A 17,702-nucleotide genomic window follows, 5' to 3' on the forward strand; every position below is an offset into this window, starting at 1 on the left:
TGAGTTGTAGTTACCACAATATAATACATACTATAGAAAGCGAGGTTCAATGTAAAGGAGCTTAACACTTTTATACTGCTAACCTCTGTATCCTTATTGAAACCAATTCACATAGCACACTTCATCTGTAGATCACACCACAACTTTGAGACAGATGATTGCTCTCTGATTTTTTGGTATAAAGCTATAAATGTTCTCAATCTATCTGTTGATGAAAGTGAAATTAATCATATCTATCTAAATATTACATGTCTTTGGATTGTTAAATCCCTATTTGCCTTTTTCTTTCCTTGTATGCTTCGATAACCTCAATAAAAAAATTAAATTAAAAAAAAAATGACATTTCACTAGTTTTCTTCTAAAAATTACCTTTTAATCCTGACATCCGCTCCAGCTATTCCCCAGGCAGTCGGAAGCCTCTTCTTACGTCAGAAATAATGAATCCGGCTTCCTCCAATCACAGCTTCCCCCCTGGGGGATCACGGCCTGAGGCAACGCAGTGATTGGAGGAAGCCGGATTCGTCATTTTGGACCTGCGAAGAGGGCTTGCGACGGGCAGAGGAAGCGCTGCAGCCGCTGTCAGGATTAAAAGGTACGCTTTTGAAGAAAACGAGTGAAATGTCAATTTTTACGAATTAAAGTGCCCCTGTTTTTAATAGGATTATTAAAAGCCTGGCACTAATTCATCAAAATTGACCTTTACTTTAAAGAGACAGTATACACCAATTTTCATATAACTGCAAGTAATAGACACTACTATAAAGAAAATATGCATAGATACTGATCTAAAATTCCAGTATAAAACCTCATAAAAACTTACTTGGAAACTCCCAGTTTAGCATTGTTGGTTAGGTTAGGCTAGGCTGGGACACCCACAGAAAGAGGCTGGGAAAGCAGGAAGAGAAGACGCTCCCTCCCCTGCATATGAAACAACAGATTACACAAAAAAAGAGTAAGCAGGAAACTGTAGACTTCAGTCTAAATCTGATACTTTAAGACTTGATTAGGAATCTGAAAATCAATACAATGTTATTAAAATAAATAATAAACAAAACTATACATTTATACAAAAACACTCCCAGGTGGGCCATATAAATGGATCATCTACAAAACATCTATGCAAAGAAAAAACAAGTATACAGTGTCCCTTTAAATGGACATACAATCAGAAAAATGTATTTCATGATTCAAATAGAGAATACATTTTGTAAAAAAAAAAAGCTTTCAATTTACTTCTGTTATCAAATTTACTTAATTTTCTTGATATCCTTTGTTGAAAAGCAGGTAGGAAGCTTTATCATTATGATGCAGGGGACTGGGGCAACTGTGTTGCAAGAACAGTAGGTAGCAGCAGTGTTTCCTGTCATATACTGCTCCAGAAATGTGCAGATCTAAATATCTACTCAACAAAGAATACCATGAAAACAAAGCAAATCGGACAATATGCTCTGTGAATCATGAAAGAAAAATGTTGTGTTTTATGTCCCTTTAATTTTGCACCCTCCTACTTTAGATCACAACTCCTTGTTTTGGTATTACTCATTTTATTTAACCCCTTCCCGTTGTTAGGACGTTCCATGTCGTTTTAACTTTGTTCCAAAGTAGACAAATAAGTCCCGGCAGGAAAGGATTAACCATTTTATTGCATCCTTTAATCTATTTGAAGGTTTCTATTCCTTCTCTAAAGTATACATTGTAAGTTTATAAATTCTTTCTTTGTAAATGTCATTTTCTTTTTGGGTGGGAAAGGCATGTAACAATTTAGATATCCTAACTAGTCATCTCTAAAGTGGATAAGTACCATACTTTTACTGCTACTTATATATTATTATTTTTTTTAAATAATCATGCATCCTGTTCACTTTAGCTGCTGAATTGTTTATCATACTTGCCTGAAATAATAATTCCCAAATCCCATTCCTATTTTGTTAGTCAGTAAAGTGACAAAAAATATTTGTGGAGCCACAATGGTACAATGCAATGCAAACGTGGGGTGGAGATCTTTAAATAAGGTATTAAATAATTTATGAGTAACCTTCAGTAGATCCAATACTTTCTATATTATTCTATAGAGCAGTGCTTTCCAAACTGTGTGTCGGGACACACTAGTGTGTCGGCAGTAGTGTGTAGGTGTGTCCCTGCTTCAGCACAATTTTTTTTTAAATTACATTTTTTTTTAAATTGTTTTTTGGTTTCTGTTTTTCCACCTGCCTGCTACAGAACACATGGTTGACACGTGATTGATCCTAGTGGGTCACAGATCATCTTAACCAATTGGCACAGCTCAGTGGGAACTGAAACTTACCATTGGGGGATTTGGCGGTACATTGGCTCCTGACTGCACGTGTAGTCTCCTTAATTGGCTTGTGACTGCAAGTGTAGTCAGTGAGTGGGATAGCAGTGTGTTTGCAGCACGGGCAGTAGTTGGTCGGACTCACAGAGCTCTGAGGGAGGCAGCTTAAACGCTGAGCTGAAGTCAGAAGTCAGTGGGATTTTTTTTGCAGCTAGCTCCCAGTAGTGCATTGCTGCTCCTGCTCTTGATATATGGATAGGAAGTGGAAGCTTAAAAATGCTTGATGATGAAATGCGTGTGTCTTTATCTAATATTCCACCAAATATTCAGAAACTGTGTTCATCCCGTCAACCTCATACATCCTATTAAATAGTAAGTAGCTATTGGGGTTATTAAACTTTTTTTAATTCTTGCCCATTCATACTGTTACTTATAAATACATTTTGTTATTATATAATTTATGTATGTGTCGGTATCTCTTAAAACAAGTTAGTTTAACCTCCTTTTTGCTAGTACAACTGAATTACTGTGTCGCAAAATAATGTAGGTCTACAAAGTGTGTCACCAACATGAAAAGTTTGGAAAGCTCTGCTATAGAGAATACATACTAAGCTTTAGAAGATAAAATAGCATCTACAGTACTGTACATCTTAAAAATAAAACTCCTACCTACAGAGATTTCACAGAGTAGTTTATATCAAACAAATCATTTGAAATTCTAACAAACCACTTTATACATAATATATAGGTAGAAAACATTTAATTAACATAAACACATCAACTGACGTTAGACAAAGCACACCTGGCATTCTACTAACAAGCTGCCGTGTCTGTAAAACTATTCAAATCCCTCGGTTTTGTTACAAAGCCATATATTGTAATTTAATTAACTTCAAATTCTATTCTGTTTGCGAGCACAAAATCAGAACTGCAATTACTGTTGAAATTTGAGAAGTTGTTTCCCTTCATTGAAAAAAAAAAAAAAAAGTTATATTAAATAACAGTTGTTTTTGTGTGAAAATTCAATGATACAAAAATAATGCACGTGAGACACCTGATACAAAGATTTTTTTTTTATCTACACTTATTTTCATGACATTGCTCTCACATTGTAACCCAAAACAATCAGCGCCTCTCCTTCGTCCTACTGTAGTTTATCCCTGATTTCATAAACACATTAGAGGTGAGTAGACAGTACAATTATATGAATGTTTTTAGAGAAATAAGTATAAAGGTTGTGGTGGCCTTGGAATCATATTACATACATTACTTCTCATAATTGTAGCTTTAAAAGGAAGTGACATGAGGTGGGGAGAAACGTCAGCCCAGGACCATTCTTGCTTTTTTACTACCACCCCTTGGGCGGGGTCTGGCTTTCTTCCCTGGCTTGGCTGATATATACAACAGCCTATTGCAAACTATTGCTTATGGTAGGGTCCCTTTCTATCCTTGCTTCTTTAAGTGCACATGTCCAGCTCTTGCAGACACGAGGTATGTGCTCATATGCATGGTCATTTAAACCCAAAGCAAAGTAGATCACTATACTGAGATGATGTTTTGATTTTAGAACGTTCTTTCAAGACTGTTGAATGAAAGGTCGCTTTTAAAGTCTAGGAAGGGGTTGCAGACAGACTGTAGTGCACTGTATGGTTTAAATGGTTTGCATTTACAGAAGACTGTTTTTTTTTTTCAATTTATTTTTTAAATTTTGAGGTTTTACTTTTATGTGTGAGTTTTATACTATATGATATCGTTAGACCTGTTATTGTCTGATAGTAAGTAAAGTGTTTTTAATTGGGATAGCCAATATGGTTAGGAAATAGGCACAGCCCCCCTCCCAAAAAATCACAACCCCTTTTTTTTATCTCATTCATGTGTGTATGATAGGGTACTGGAACAAAAGCCATTAAACGTGGGTCTTTCTTGTGTAAATTACTGTTTATTTGCCAAAAAATGATCCAGATTTGAATCTGTATGGTCCTCTTGTTTTGATTAGCTGCCTGCAGCAGGCGAGGTCCCCTTTTTTGTACCACCCAACATCATGCTCTCTTTCACATCGTTTCTATAGTAACCATGGGAAAATGTAAAGGTTTATCTAGCCCTACAATTAAATGTAATAGGGACTGGGAGGGAAATCATGGTGGAGAGAGTGTCAGTAGGAGGCACAGCATCCTGTTGCTCGCGTGCATGTGTTGTTTCGTCAGTTTTTGTGCGCGCTGTTGTGAAGAGAAAGTGATGGTTTCTGCTTTTGCTATAGGAATTGTCCACACACATGTAATAGATTTTAACGTATTCTGCTATATTACTAATTGTGGTGCCTAGTAGTAAGGTGTATCACTAATATTTAGTTTAAATGTTTCGCCTCCTCTAGTTAAAATATGCAGTTTGTTCACCAGTGTGTGTTAGAAATCAGTCATTGAGTGTTGCTCCTTATCTCAGTGACCAAAAGCTCCAGTGGCTTGAGAGACTGGGCACTGGGGTCGTGGTGAGGGAAGCAAGCAGTGTGTGCACGTACAGGTGGCTGCTCAGTTGCCGAGGACGCGCACTGTCTGCTACACCAAGCAAATAATTTTATTTTGAATTAGGAAACACATGGTTGGTCAGGTAAAAAAACAAAACAATATATATGGGATAATATTTGTATCTACAGATGTTTGCGTGTACATAGCTGTGACCACTTCTGAAAAATCGTTTTTGTTTTCTGAATATGATATCAGCAAGTGCAATCCTTGTGCAATAGAACAGTGATGTAAAACAAACAAAATTCACTTTTTTTAAAAAACATTTTTTAATATGTGACAAACTCTATATAGTAAAGATATTAGAAGCCATCATTGAACTTGGTGACCTATGGCAGGATAATTGTCTTAAGTCACAGATATGGACCTCATGATGAGGTCTTATTTATATTTTTACACTAAAGCACAAAGATCCAGAGGGTTACAGTATTGTTGAATGATACTTATGTTAGAATGATTCTAACATGTTTTACAAGAAAATATATGTTCCTACAGTTTCATTATAAAGCCCAGGAAGGAAATCAGAACTACATTTTAATGTGGGTGTGTTGTCAGTTTGTACCATCATATTGTGTAATAATTTCACCATAACTACACAGCATAAAATTTAGCAGTTATAGGGTGCTCAGGGGTCCAAGGACACTTGCTAACTATTTTCAAATTTGCCATAGCTCCAGCTGTGAATAAATGAGATTTTGTAGCTTTTTTTTTCTCTTTCAATTATAGGTTTCACAGTTATTTTAATTTATAGTTTCACTTTAGGATTTGGATTTTGTATCTAAGCCTCTGCAGACTGCCCCTTATTGCAGTTCTTTTGACAGACTAGCATTTTAGCCAATCAGTGCCCTCTCATAAGTAACTCCAGGGACGTGAGTACAATGTTATCTATATTGCTTACATGAACTAGCACCCTCTCTCTGTGAAAAACCTATGCATATGAGCCTAGGTTTAGCTTTCAACTAAGAATACCAAGAGGACAAAACAAATTTTATGATAAAAGTGAATTGGAAAGTTGTTTAAAATTCCATGCCCTAGCTCAGTCAAGAAAGTTTAATTGTGAAGTCATATGCCGATATACACAGAGTGGCCGTTAAAAAGCAGGCATTCCCAGTGACTCTTCAACAACAGGTCCCTGTGACTCTTCAACAACAGGTCCCTGTTGTTGAGGAGCCACTGGGAACTCCTGCTTTTTAATGGCCACTCTGTGTATATTGGCATATGACATCCAACTTTACACTATGAATTCTAGCTTATCTAAATGCTAACTTAAAAACAAGGAGATATTGTTGAGCCTAACTTTAAACGGTAATTGTGAGAATTTCTTTATAAATATTAACACATTAGGTAACCTGGGCTTAAGTGAGTTTAACATTTCGGACAGTAATTATGATAAAACAGAGAATACTGACAGTTTACATAGCATCTTAGTCTGAAATTATTTACTCATGAATATATTACTCTAGTTCATTTGCTACTTTTTAGATACAAGTTAGGCAGCCTATGTAAGGCAAGCAACATTGGTTGCAATTTATACGCCTGATATTATTCTCAAATATCAGCAAAACACATACTAACCACTGTTACTTTCAAGCATCGATTAACTAATGTGCTTAAATAAACCAGACTAAGCACAGCAAACAGGTAGAAAGAGTAGTCATTACCAGCACCTTATTACTAGCAATACTTATGCTCTTACAGCAATCTTATCATAACTGAAAAAGCTATTACTACTGCCACAAACACACAGCTATATTCAAGGTATAACTGTTAAATTTAACAGCAGCTAGTAGCATTATACTGTATAACGCTTTTCTGATTGTACTCAAATTGTTATAATCAGGTAGTACTTCACTATATGGGTCACTACATATCATTGCAGCTTATTTAAACCTGATAACATTTGCTGTAAGCCACAAGCCTGTCATATATGTACAACTACCAACAGGAAAACCATACCAGGATTCTTTTATCTTCAAGTACATACATTTGATGATTGTCAGGATTCCTAGAATGACCTGATAATGTGTTTATCTGGCGAATGATAATATAGTCAACATCTCTACACCTGACAAATTGTACAACTATCTAAATCCTTACAGAAGAAACAATCTATGAGTTTATGACTTATACCTAGTGTTACCTATCTAATAATACTATAAACTATATGTTTACATTTTACCCAAGGGCAAGTTGCTGAACCTTATATTCTGTGATAACTCACATTTATTCTCCTTCTCAACAGTTGCATCTAAGCACAGATCCATGATATGTGAATCCAAGCACAAGCAGAGCTATACACAAGTGTGTGTGTGTTTAATTCTCCTTCCCTTATATTTTAGATTAAACATTAAAAGTTATGTTTTAAGCATTGAATTGTTTCACTCCCTTGTTGGTAGGGACTATCTGTTGTCATATACCCAATACAATTCACATGGTGATAAGACATTATTAGTCTGTGACTCTGGAGTGCTATACGTGTATTCTCCACTAGTGGGTTCTTTACCCATTTCGTTCTCAAAAGATTCATATAGGGCATGCGTTTTTAAACAACTTTCCAATTTACTTTTACCATCAAATTTGCTTTGTTCTCTTGGTATTCTTTATTGAAAGCTAAACCTAGGTAGGCTCATATGCTAATTTTTAATCCCTTGAAGGCCATCTCTTATCTCAGTGAATTTTGACAGTTCTTCACAGATAGACAGCACTGAAATGCAAGTCTATCAGAAAAACTGAAATAAGGGGGCAGTCTGCAGAGGCTTAGATACAAGGTAATCTCAGAGATAAAAAGTGTATTAACCCCTTCCTGCCTAAACTTATTTGTCTATATTGGAACAAAGTTCTGATGTAAACAAGTTAAAATTGAAATCACGTGATCATTGATGGGATTGGGTCAGGCAGAGTACCTATGACACTTGGCACCCCCTCCAGCCTGCGATCTTGTTTAGAAAGCTGCCAAGGCTTTAGCCCAGGACAATTAAGATGGCATGGAACGTCCTAACGGCAGGAAGGGGTTAATATAACTGTTGGTTTTGCAAAACTGGGGAATGGGTAATTAAGGGATTATCTATCTTTTTAAACAATACAAATTCTGCAGTAGACTGTCCCTTTAAGGCCTAACAGGCCAAACCTATACATGGTGCTGGCTGCATCTCCTGATCTGAGGCACATTGTCTGGTACTAAAGTGATTGTAAATCCTAGCATTTGTGAAAAGCAAGGATTTACAATTGGAACAAACAAAGGGGACTTTAAGTCATGAAGTATAAAATACTTCATGCTGAAAGCTCCTTTTATTTGTTGGAAGCGTTCTCCGCACTGAGCTGCTCAGGCAGTCCACAGCACGGCAGAGCGCTATTTAGCTAAGAGGTGACGTTTCCACCTCTTAACAAACAGCCGTGCAGGCTATACAGCTTGTCCCGGCTGTGCCGTACGGCTGTTTGGTTAGAGGTGGAAACGTCACCTCTCAGCTAAATAGCGTTCTGCCTTGAGCTGCCTGAGCAGCTCGGTGCGGCGAACGCTTCCAATAAATGAAGGAGCTTTCAGCATGAAGTATTTTATACTTCATGACTGAAACTCCTCTTTATTTGTTCAAATTGTAAATCCTAGGGTTTCACAAACGCTATGATTTACAATCACTTTAAGGGATTGGAATTTTACATGGTCTCTGATTTTATTTTAGTTTATGACACAACTAAACAAATTTGTTCAAAATATAGGCATCAACCCAAATATTTAGAAACCAGAACATTGTGTGCCATTTATGTGTTAGTTTTAGATTTCACATTCTTTTAAGTGCAGGCTTATTAACACTTACTGTTTCTGTGGTCTTTATATTGCAGTAACCTGTTCACACCCCTTCTTGCTTTCTAGATATGACTGGTTGCTTGTAACAACAAGGATGTGTAGAGCCAATAGAAAGTGAGAGCCTGTGTCGTAACCAATCACAGGAAAATAAGGGCTCAAACTACCGAGGAAGGAAGGTGCTGTTGCCAGCTGCTGTTCATGATCAGTATCAGTAGTGAGAAGCCTTTCAGAAGTTTTTATATATATATATATATATATATATATATATATATATATATATATATATATATATATATATATATATAAACTTGCACTATTTTTAATTAGTTTTCCTGTGCTTAAAAAACAAACACAAACGTATACTATTGGAGGGATATTGATGATGTCCACCAGTGAAACTATCTAATTTTTTTTTATCTGTTCCAGTGGATGAAAATCCCTAAGTCAGACTGTCTACATATGCTTTAATTTGTTTACTTGTTCCCTCACATAGACACTGCGGTATTTGATTTGCATTATTCACACACACACACACACACACATGCTTTTCAAATTCACAGTTTGTTTTTTGAGTGCTCACATTTTTTTTGTTCCAAGGGATGAAAACGTGTACTTCTCAATTCAAAATCATTTGAAGCAGCTTGTGACTTAATTTTTTGCCTTGCATAACTGCTGCTGTTTTTATATGCATGATGTCACTTTATAAGTTATTGTTTAAAGCAAATACCATAATGATTTTTTTTTTTTTTTTTAAACCTTCACCCCAATATATTGTCTGTGCTGTGGACAATTCTTCCTCATTTAAACAATAGTTTTAAGGGATTGTAAGATTTTCCTTTAAATATTAGCATTATACTACTCAGCATATTATTTTAAGCAGTGTCAGTGCACAATTAGCAGAAGCAACCCACTCTACTTCTTTTACGGAGTAATACAGGGATATAAAACCCACATTTTTCTTTCATTATTCAGATAGAACATATCATTTAAAACTTATTTCCAATTTACTTCATTTATGAATTTGGCTTCATTCTCCCGGTATTCTTTATTGAAGGAGCAGAAATACACTACTAGAAGATAGCTGAACACATCAGTAAACCAATAAGTGGTACATTTTTTTACAGCCACCAATCAGCATCTAGCTCATAGCTCCTGACCCTACCTAGGTATGCTTTCCACAAACGATACCAAGAGAATGAAGCAAAGTTTTTTTTTTTTTTTTTTTTTTTTTTTTTTAATTGTATGCACAATCTGAGTCATGAAAGAAAATGTTTGGGTTTCATGTTACTTTAATCTCTTTGTAAGAAATAATTCTAGGAGAAGCACTGGACTGTATTGTAGTGCATTCCCTTGGGATATGTAATGGCTCATTCTGTGCCTGCAGGGCACCATAAGGTGGTTACTTGCTCTTCCTTTAGAAATGAGTTACCTGTATCTATTGATTGAACGAAATGGATGGGATAACAGCAGCAGGGGCATCCACTGGTCATTGTATTTAATACTAGCACAAACCTATATGATATAGTTGCTAATAGGTTCCATTCTTCTCTTCTGCTGGCGTGTGTTTTCTTTACCTAAAGTTTCCACTGTGTCCTCTCTTTTTTTCTGATGGAATGGGGAGTTTCTTCTCATTCCGCTTCCCTAGTTGCTTGAGATGCAGCCCATCACTTCCTTGGCAGCGATCTATTTGACAATCAGTGGAGTGTGTGCAAGGCATACAATCTTCAGTATGATTTAAATCATTTCCATTTTTTAGAGACTGTTGAGACTGTGATTATAGTTAGGGTTCAAAATTGTCCAGTATGCAGCTGCCTTTAGCTTTTTAAAGGAATAAAGAACAGTGCTCCTTTAGAAAAAACAAAAAGATACATCTAAGTAAGCATAAATAGATTGTGTTGAAAATAACTTACTTGATTTCTTGCTCAATGAACACACATAAATTCTCAGTGTAGCTAATGCCTGCAGCTAGATAAGTGAGCTGACATTTCAAATATAAAGGGGACATGTACTATACAAGCTGCAGAGTATAAAATGCATGAGAAATTGCTTTTTAGGTTTATTTTTGCATGTGAAATAACTTTTTTTGTTTCTCAAAACCATAACCCATTAAAATGGATTGAAATTGCAGGGAAAGCTGATTTCCTTATTTTATCACTTTCTGTACACACACATGCTTCTTTATATTTCTGTTTGTATAGCAAAGCCCAATACTTAGGGCCGGATTATCTAAAGGTCTCAGGGCTGGCAACCTGCTTCTGGCCTCTGCCTTACTCCATTTTCAGAGGCTTCACCTGGACATTCTTCTGTCCGGCAACTAAGGCTGACTGGTAAGAGAGAAATTGAGGTTAAAGGATAATGAAACTCAAACTTTTTTTTCTTTAATTATTCAGACAGAGTATGCAATTTTAAACAACATTCTAATTTAAATTATCCAAAAATAATAATTGTTCTCTTGGTATCTTTTGTTGAAAAGCAGGGATTTAAGCTCAGGAGCGTTTACAAGTCTGGTGCACTATTATGTGGTACCTTGGATGTTTCTTACCCCTACCACATTTCTCCTTTTTAGTGTGCATATGTTTATTGACACCACCTCTTGACAGGTATCTGTATAGCAGCCAGACCAAATACTGCACTACTTTTATCAGAGGCTACATAAGACTGTGTGTGTGTGTGGTTGGGCAGAAGTCTTTCCTGCATTTCTTCTGCTTCCAAGCTCCTGTCAGAACAAAGTACGCATGCACAGTGCATGATGGGAAGCATGCGGCACACAGGTGTATACAGTTGATAAATTTACTTAAAACTTTGGGTCCAACATTTTTTTCTTTTTCTTCTCATGATCCTTCACAAAATAAATTAACCTCTTATGTGCCAGGGACACACACCTGAATTAATCTCTTTACAGTTGAGCACACACCATTGATTTACTTACCTTTGTAAAGGGATTAAAAAGTTAGAAGAGGAATGCTGGAGATGCATGAAAATGTATTCAGCTTGGAAAGATAACCAAGCTTATATCAAACAAATGGTAGTGTCACTTAAAGGGATATTAAACCCAATCTTTTTCTTTCATGATTCAGATAGAGCATGCTATTTTAAGCAACTGTCTAATTTACTCCTATTATCATTTTTTCTTCATTCACTTGCTATTTATTTAAAAAGCAAGAATGTAAGCTTAGGAGCCACACCATTTTTGGCTTAGCACCTGGGTTGCGCTTGCTGATTGGTGGCTAAATGTAGCCACCAATCAGCAAGCACTATCCAGGGTGCTGAACCCAAAATGGATTGACTCCTTAACTTAGATTCCTGCTTTTTCAAATAAAGATAGCAAGTATTCTACTTCTCATGTTTGATAGAACAGTTTGACAATGTTACAAATGTTGATTCTTTTCTGCATGGGAAAACATATTTGTTCCAGAAATTGTTTGAACTTTATGCTCTTGATAAAGGCTTCTTTTAGCCGAAACGCGTTGAGCTGTATTTTAAATAAAACTTGAAGCTGCACCTGAAGACACCTTGCTAACATTGCTTCATACTTTATCCTTTCTAATACGCTTTGCATAGCACTATTTCCTGCCATGTAGTGTTTCAGACACCTACTTGAGTAACTCTTCAAAAAATAATACCATGCAAACAAAGCAAATTTGATCATAGCAGTAAATTGGAAGAAAAAAAAAAGTATGCTCTGTTTGAATCAAATTTTTGGGGTTTCATATCCCTTTACTACGGATTTATGATATATATATATATATATATATATATATATATATATATATATATGAGTTAGAGTCATTTGGAAAGGCACTCCATATACAAATATCACAGCCTCCAGGGTGCACTTCAGAAAATGATCCAATGTATATTCGTAGAAAAAAGGCACTCACTGGTTCAGGTAAAACTTAACGTTTAATAAATTAAGTTAAAAATGCATGACGTTTTGGAGGTATTCCACCTCCTTTTTCAAATGCATGATACAGACATTTTGGAAAATACAAAAAGCAGTATAAAACATACAATACCCCTCCACCTTAAATAACCCAATAGCTTCTGATAACGCCGACCCGCGATCGCGGCCCGCATGCTGCAGATCCGGAAGTAATGTGACCGGAAGTTGCGTCATCTACATGGATCACGTGATGACGTCGGTTGCCATAGTGACAATCTTTGTTGTCTAGCGATGACATAGGTAATGAGGAAGGGCCCTTCCAAAGGGATATAAAGGCAAAAATCATTTTTAATTCTTAATTAACATATAGATCCTCTTGCCTATTCCATGAAATACTGCAGTCAACCGTATATCAGAGCACTGTGCAAGTTAAAAACAGTAAAGGCAATCGATCATGAGTGATCAATTACAAAAATTAAAAACATAAATATGGTGGACATATGAATTCTATTACTATCTTGAGAGAACTACTTGTGTATTGGAATGTATATATTACAATATTAACAATAATCCATTATATGGGTATTGGGAGATGTAATAGAACACCATTTGTAGATAGCCCAAACCCTAAATAATGTACATATATACATCCAATAAGTTTGTGTATTCATCATATCTCCTGGAGTATGGCAAAAAAAACCTGAGGACTTAAGAACTGAAGAAAATTAAAGTCATGTTTGAGAGTCAGTGATTGTAGATGTTATTCTTAGATAGATAGAGTAATTATAGCCAATGGAGGAAAATTAAATCAGTTCCCAGTGTAAAATGGCGAGAAGTTGAGCATAGTGTTTAACACCCTAGGTGTTATAGTGTCCAAGGTATAAATCCATCTTGTCTCCAACCTTAGAAGCCGATTTTCCTCCATTGGCTATAATTACTCTAACACCTAGGGTGTTAAACACTATGCTCAACTTCTCGCCATTTTACACTGGGAACTGATTTAATTTTCCTCCATTGGCTATAATTACTCTATCTATCTAAGAATAACATCTACAATCACTGACTCTCAAACATGACTTTAATTTTCTTCAGTTCTTAAGTCCTCAGGTTTTTTTTGCCATACTCCAGGAGATATGATTAATACACAAACTTATTGGATGTATATATGTACATTATTTAGGGTTTGGGCTATCTACAAATGGTGTTCTATTACATCTCCCAATACCCATATAATGGATTATTGTTAATATTGTAATATATACATTCCAATACACAAGTAGTTCTCTCAAGACAGTAATAGAATTCATATGTCCACCATATTTATGTTTTTAATTTTTGTAATTGATCACTCATGATCGATTGCCTTTACTGTTTTTAACTTGCACAGTGCTCTGATATACGGTTGACTGCAGTATTTCATGGAATAGGCAAGAGGATCTATATGTTAATTAAGAATTAAAAATGATTTTTGCCTTTATATCCCTTTGGAAGGGCCCTTCCTCATTACCTATGTCATCGCTAGACAACAAACATTGTCACTATGGCAACCGACGTCATCACGTGATCCACGTAGATGACGCAACTTCCGGTCACATGACTTCCGGATCTGCAGCATGCGGGCCGCGATCGCGGCTCGGCGTTATCAGAAGCCATTGGGTTATTTAAGGTGGAGGGGTATTGTATGTTTTATACTGCTTTTTGTATTTTCCAAAATGTCTGTATCATGCATTTGAAAAAGGAGGTGGAATACCTCCGAAACGTCATGCATTTTTAACTTAATTTATTAAATGTTAAGTTTTACCTGAACCAGTGAGTGCCTTTTTTCTACGAATATATATTTATCTGGGCTTTAGTCTGCTGAGTAGAAGGCTAGTAGTCACTGTTATAATAGTATAAAGTAAATTGTGTTGTAGTTGGTATTATATACCAAATTAGGGGCACATATGTAGCAGAGTTAACCTTGCGAAATCAACAGGATGCATTTCAGGGGCCCCATGCGATATGCAGCGTCGCCTGCAAAAGCCGGCGATGCCGTTTTTTGTGCGGGTTTGGTATCCTATATACAGCGCCGCATATAAATGCGGCACGTATATTTCACCCGGCGGACGTAGTTTTTCCCCCCATAGACTAACATATAAAACCCGCGCAATTTGGTATCCAATATCTAGCGCAAGGCCTTACGTGGCGAAAATGGAGAAAACTTACTCCATTTTCACCTCGCCATAAAAAGTAGCCATAGCAGGCCTTGCGCTCAGTATGGGAGCACCGTAACTCCCTAAAATGCCTACAAAAAAACCTAACGCATGCGCAATGTCTATCTACGTTTCAACCGCAATCCCCCACCGCAATACCTAATAAAGTGTTTAACCCCTAAACCGCCGGAGCCCGTCGCCACCTACATTAAATGTATTACCCCCTAATCTGATCCCCCTACACCGCCGCCACCTACATTTAATATATCAACCCCTAAACCTAAGTCTAACCCTAACACCCCCTAACTTAATTATTATTTAAATAAATCTAAATAATATTAATATTATTAACTAAATAATTCCTATTTAAAACTAAATACTTACCTATAAAATAAACACTAATATAGCTACAATATAATTAATAATTACATTGTAGCTATTTTAGGATTTTTATTTATTTTACAGGTAACTTTGTATTTATTTTAACCAGGTACAATAGCTATTAAATAGTTAATAACTATTTAATAGCTACCTAGTTAAAATAATTACAAAATTACCTGTAAAATTACAACCCACACCCCTACTCTAAAACCCACGATCCCCCCCCTTAAATAAACCTAACACTACCCCATTGAAGATCACCCTACCTTGAGCCGTCTTCACCCAGCCGGGCCGAACTCTTCATCCGATCCGGGCACAAGTGGTCCACCAGCCGGGCAGAAGTCTTCATCCGATCGGGGAAGAAGAGGTCCTCCATCCAGCAGAAGTCTTCATCCAAGCGGCATCTTCTATCTTCATCCTTCCGGCGATGAGCGGCTCCATCTTGAAGACCTCCGGCGCGGAACATCCATCTCTGCCAACGACTACCCGACGAATGACTGGTCCTTTAAATGACGTCATCCAAGATGGCGTCCCTCGAATTCCGATTGGCTGATAGGATTCTATAAGCCAATCGGAATTAAGGTAGGAAAAATCTGATTGGTTGATTTAATCAGCCAATTGGAATGAACTTCAATCCGATTGGATCAGCCAATAGAATGCAACATAAATTTTTCAGCACTCAAACCTTAGGTGATTCTTAAACACCTGGGTGCAGTCCTTTAATAGAACATATAGAACAATTTGAATATAATGAAGGGCACTCTCAGGATTTTTTTGTATTTGCAAAACAAAGTTATTTATTCTTAGTATCAACAATTTTTCATAGTCGACGTTTTGGCTTTCACAGAAGCCTCTTCTTTTAGGTCTGAGAATCTTCTCTATCGTACACCAAGTAAAACTGTTTAAATTACCATTATGGTAAATACCAAAGTGATGAACAATCGGTGTGGAAAATCTCTTGAAATTAAAGGAGTACAGATGTTCTCTAATTCTGGTATTAATGTCCCTTGATGTGAGGCCAACGTACTGGATTCTCCACTGGGTACATTCAATCAAGTAAATCACGTATTTGGATGTACAGTTCATGACTGTACTGGTAAAGGTTTTTAGTTATTTTCACATAGTCACAAGGCTTACACTTCCGGTGTGCGCATTTGTACATACCCAAATCCTGAGCCAAGAACCTCTGGTGTTTTGTTGTGATCTCAAGAGAGTAGGAGCCAGAATTGAACCCAAAGTCAGGCTTTTCCTGTAAGCACACCTCAGACCCTTCCTGACCGTGTCCACTAACTTATCATCAGCTGATAATATGGGAAAATGTTTGCATACAATTTGGCACTATGTCCTATCACAAATGTGACACCATCAAATTCTTTGTTCAAAGTATCGCTCTTAGAAGACTTTCTCTAGATCTAGTATTAACAGCCCATTTAGCTTTTTTAATGGCTTTTAAAGGATATTTTCTGGCCAGTAGACTTGCTTCTAGATCTTTGGACTGTATTGTATAATCACAAGGATCTGAATAGTTCATTTTGAGTCTTGTAAACTCACCCTTTGCAATTGCAAATGACACATGCTTTGGGTGACCGCTTGTGCCCAACAGTAATCCATTTCCTGAAATGAGCTTGCGATACACCGTGGACCCAATGGCCCCATTCTCCATTCCCATCAAGGTGACATCCAAATAATGGATCTTATTCAAATTATGTTCGAAGGTGAATCTCAAGCCAATTTAATTATTGTTGAGATAATCAATAAAAGCTTGCACATAGTCCTGGGGACCTGTCCCAATAAATAACAAATCATCAATATATCTTTTGTACAGGGAAATGTAATGCCTAAAGGGATTACTATCTCCAAAGATATGGCAAAACTCCCACCAACCTAGAAACAAGTTGGCAAAAACGGAGTAAACTTTGCTCCCATGGCAGTGCCACATCTTTAGAGATAGTAAACCCCCTCAAATTTGAAAAAAATATCAGTCAATAAAACCCCCCAAATCCTGATAACAACATACAATTTAAATTAATCTGAATAGTAAGTGAAATTTTCAAGGAAGAAACAAATGGCCTCCATCCCTTTCATATGTGGGATGCTAGAATATAAGGACACTGCATCCACGGTAAGCCAACTTGAATTTTCCGACCACCTCACCTGACTAACCACATTTAAATTGTGTTTAGTATCCCTGAGGTAAGAGGGAAGCTCTTGCAGTCGGCTGAAGGATTGAATCCAACCACACTGCCTAGGAGAGAGTCTACTCCTCTAACAATGGGGCGTCCCTGAATACTCTCAAGGGATTTATGCACCTTGGGTAGATGGTGGAACAGGGGAGTTTTAGGATGTTCTACAAAAAGGTAATTCGCTGTAGCTGAAGCAATACTCCCCTGTTCCAAACCATCATAGAGGTTTGTCTAAGTTCCCCCTGAAACTGAGTGGTTGGATCCCCCCTCAGTACCGAATAGTCCTCTCTAACCTCAAGCTGACATAGACCTTCAGTGATATATTGTGCATGGTCCATTACTACCACCATACCTGCTTTCCTGAATACCAGATCAGTATTACCTTGAAGAGAAATTAGTGTTTTTCTTTCTGACACTGTGAGGTTGGATCTAATTTTGGGATTACTATC

General features: G+C 36.8%; 1 protein-coding gene across 1 annotated transcript in view; it reads left to right on the forward strand.

Annotated features, from left to right (window-relative positions):
* Nucleotides 1-3,694: 3,694 nt before the first annotated feature.
* The window catches only part of AGPAT4 (1-acylglycerol-3-phosphate O-acyltransferase 4), a 290,880-nt gene continuing 276,872 nt past the window's right edge, over nt 3,695-17,702 (forward strand). Inside the window, exon 1 of the mRNA XM_053710931.1 lies at nt 3,695-3,784. The gene's annotated coding sequence lies outside the window, so the exon portion shown is untranslated. The remainder of the gene's footprint in view (nt 3,785-17,702) is intronic.

This window comes from Bombina bombina, chromosome 4, assembly GCF_027579735.1.
Source record: "Bombina bombina isolate aBomBom1 chromosome 4, aBomBom1.pri, whole genome shotgun sequence".
Classification (NCBI taxonomy): Eukaryota; Metazoa; Chordata; class Amphibia; order Anura; family Bombinatoridae; genus Bombina; species Bombina bombina.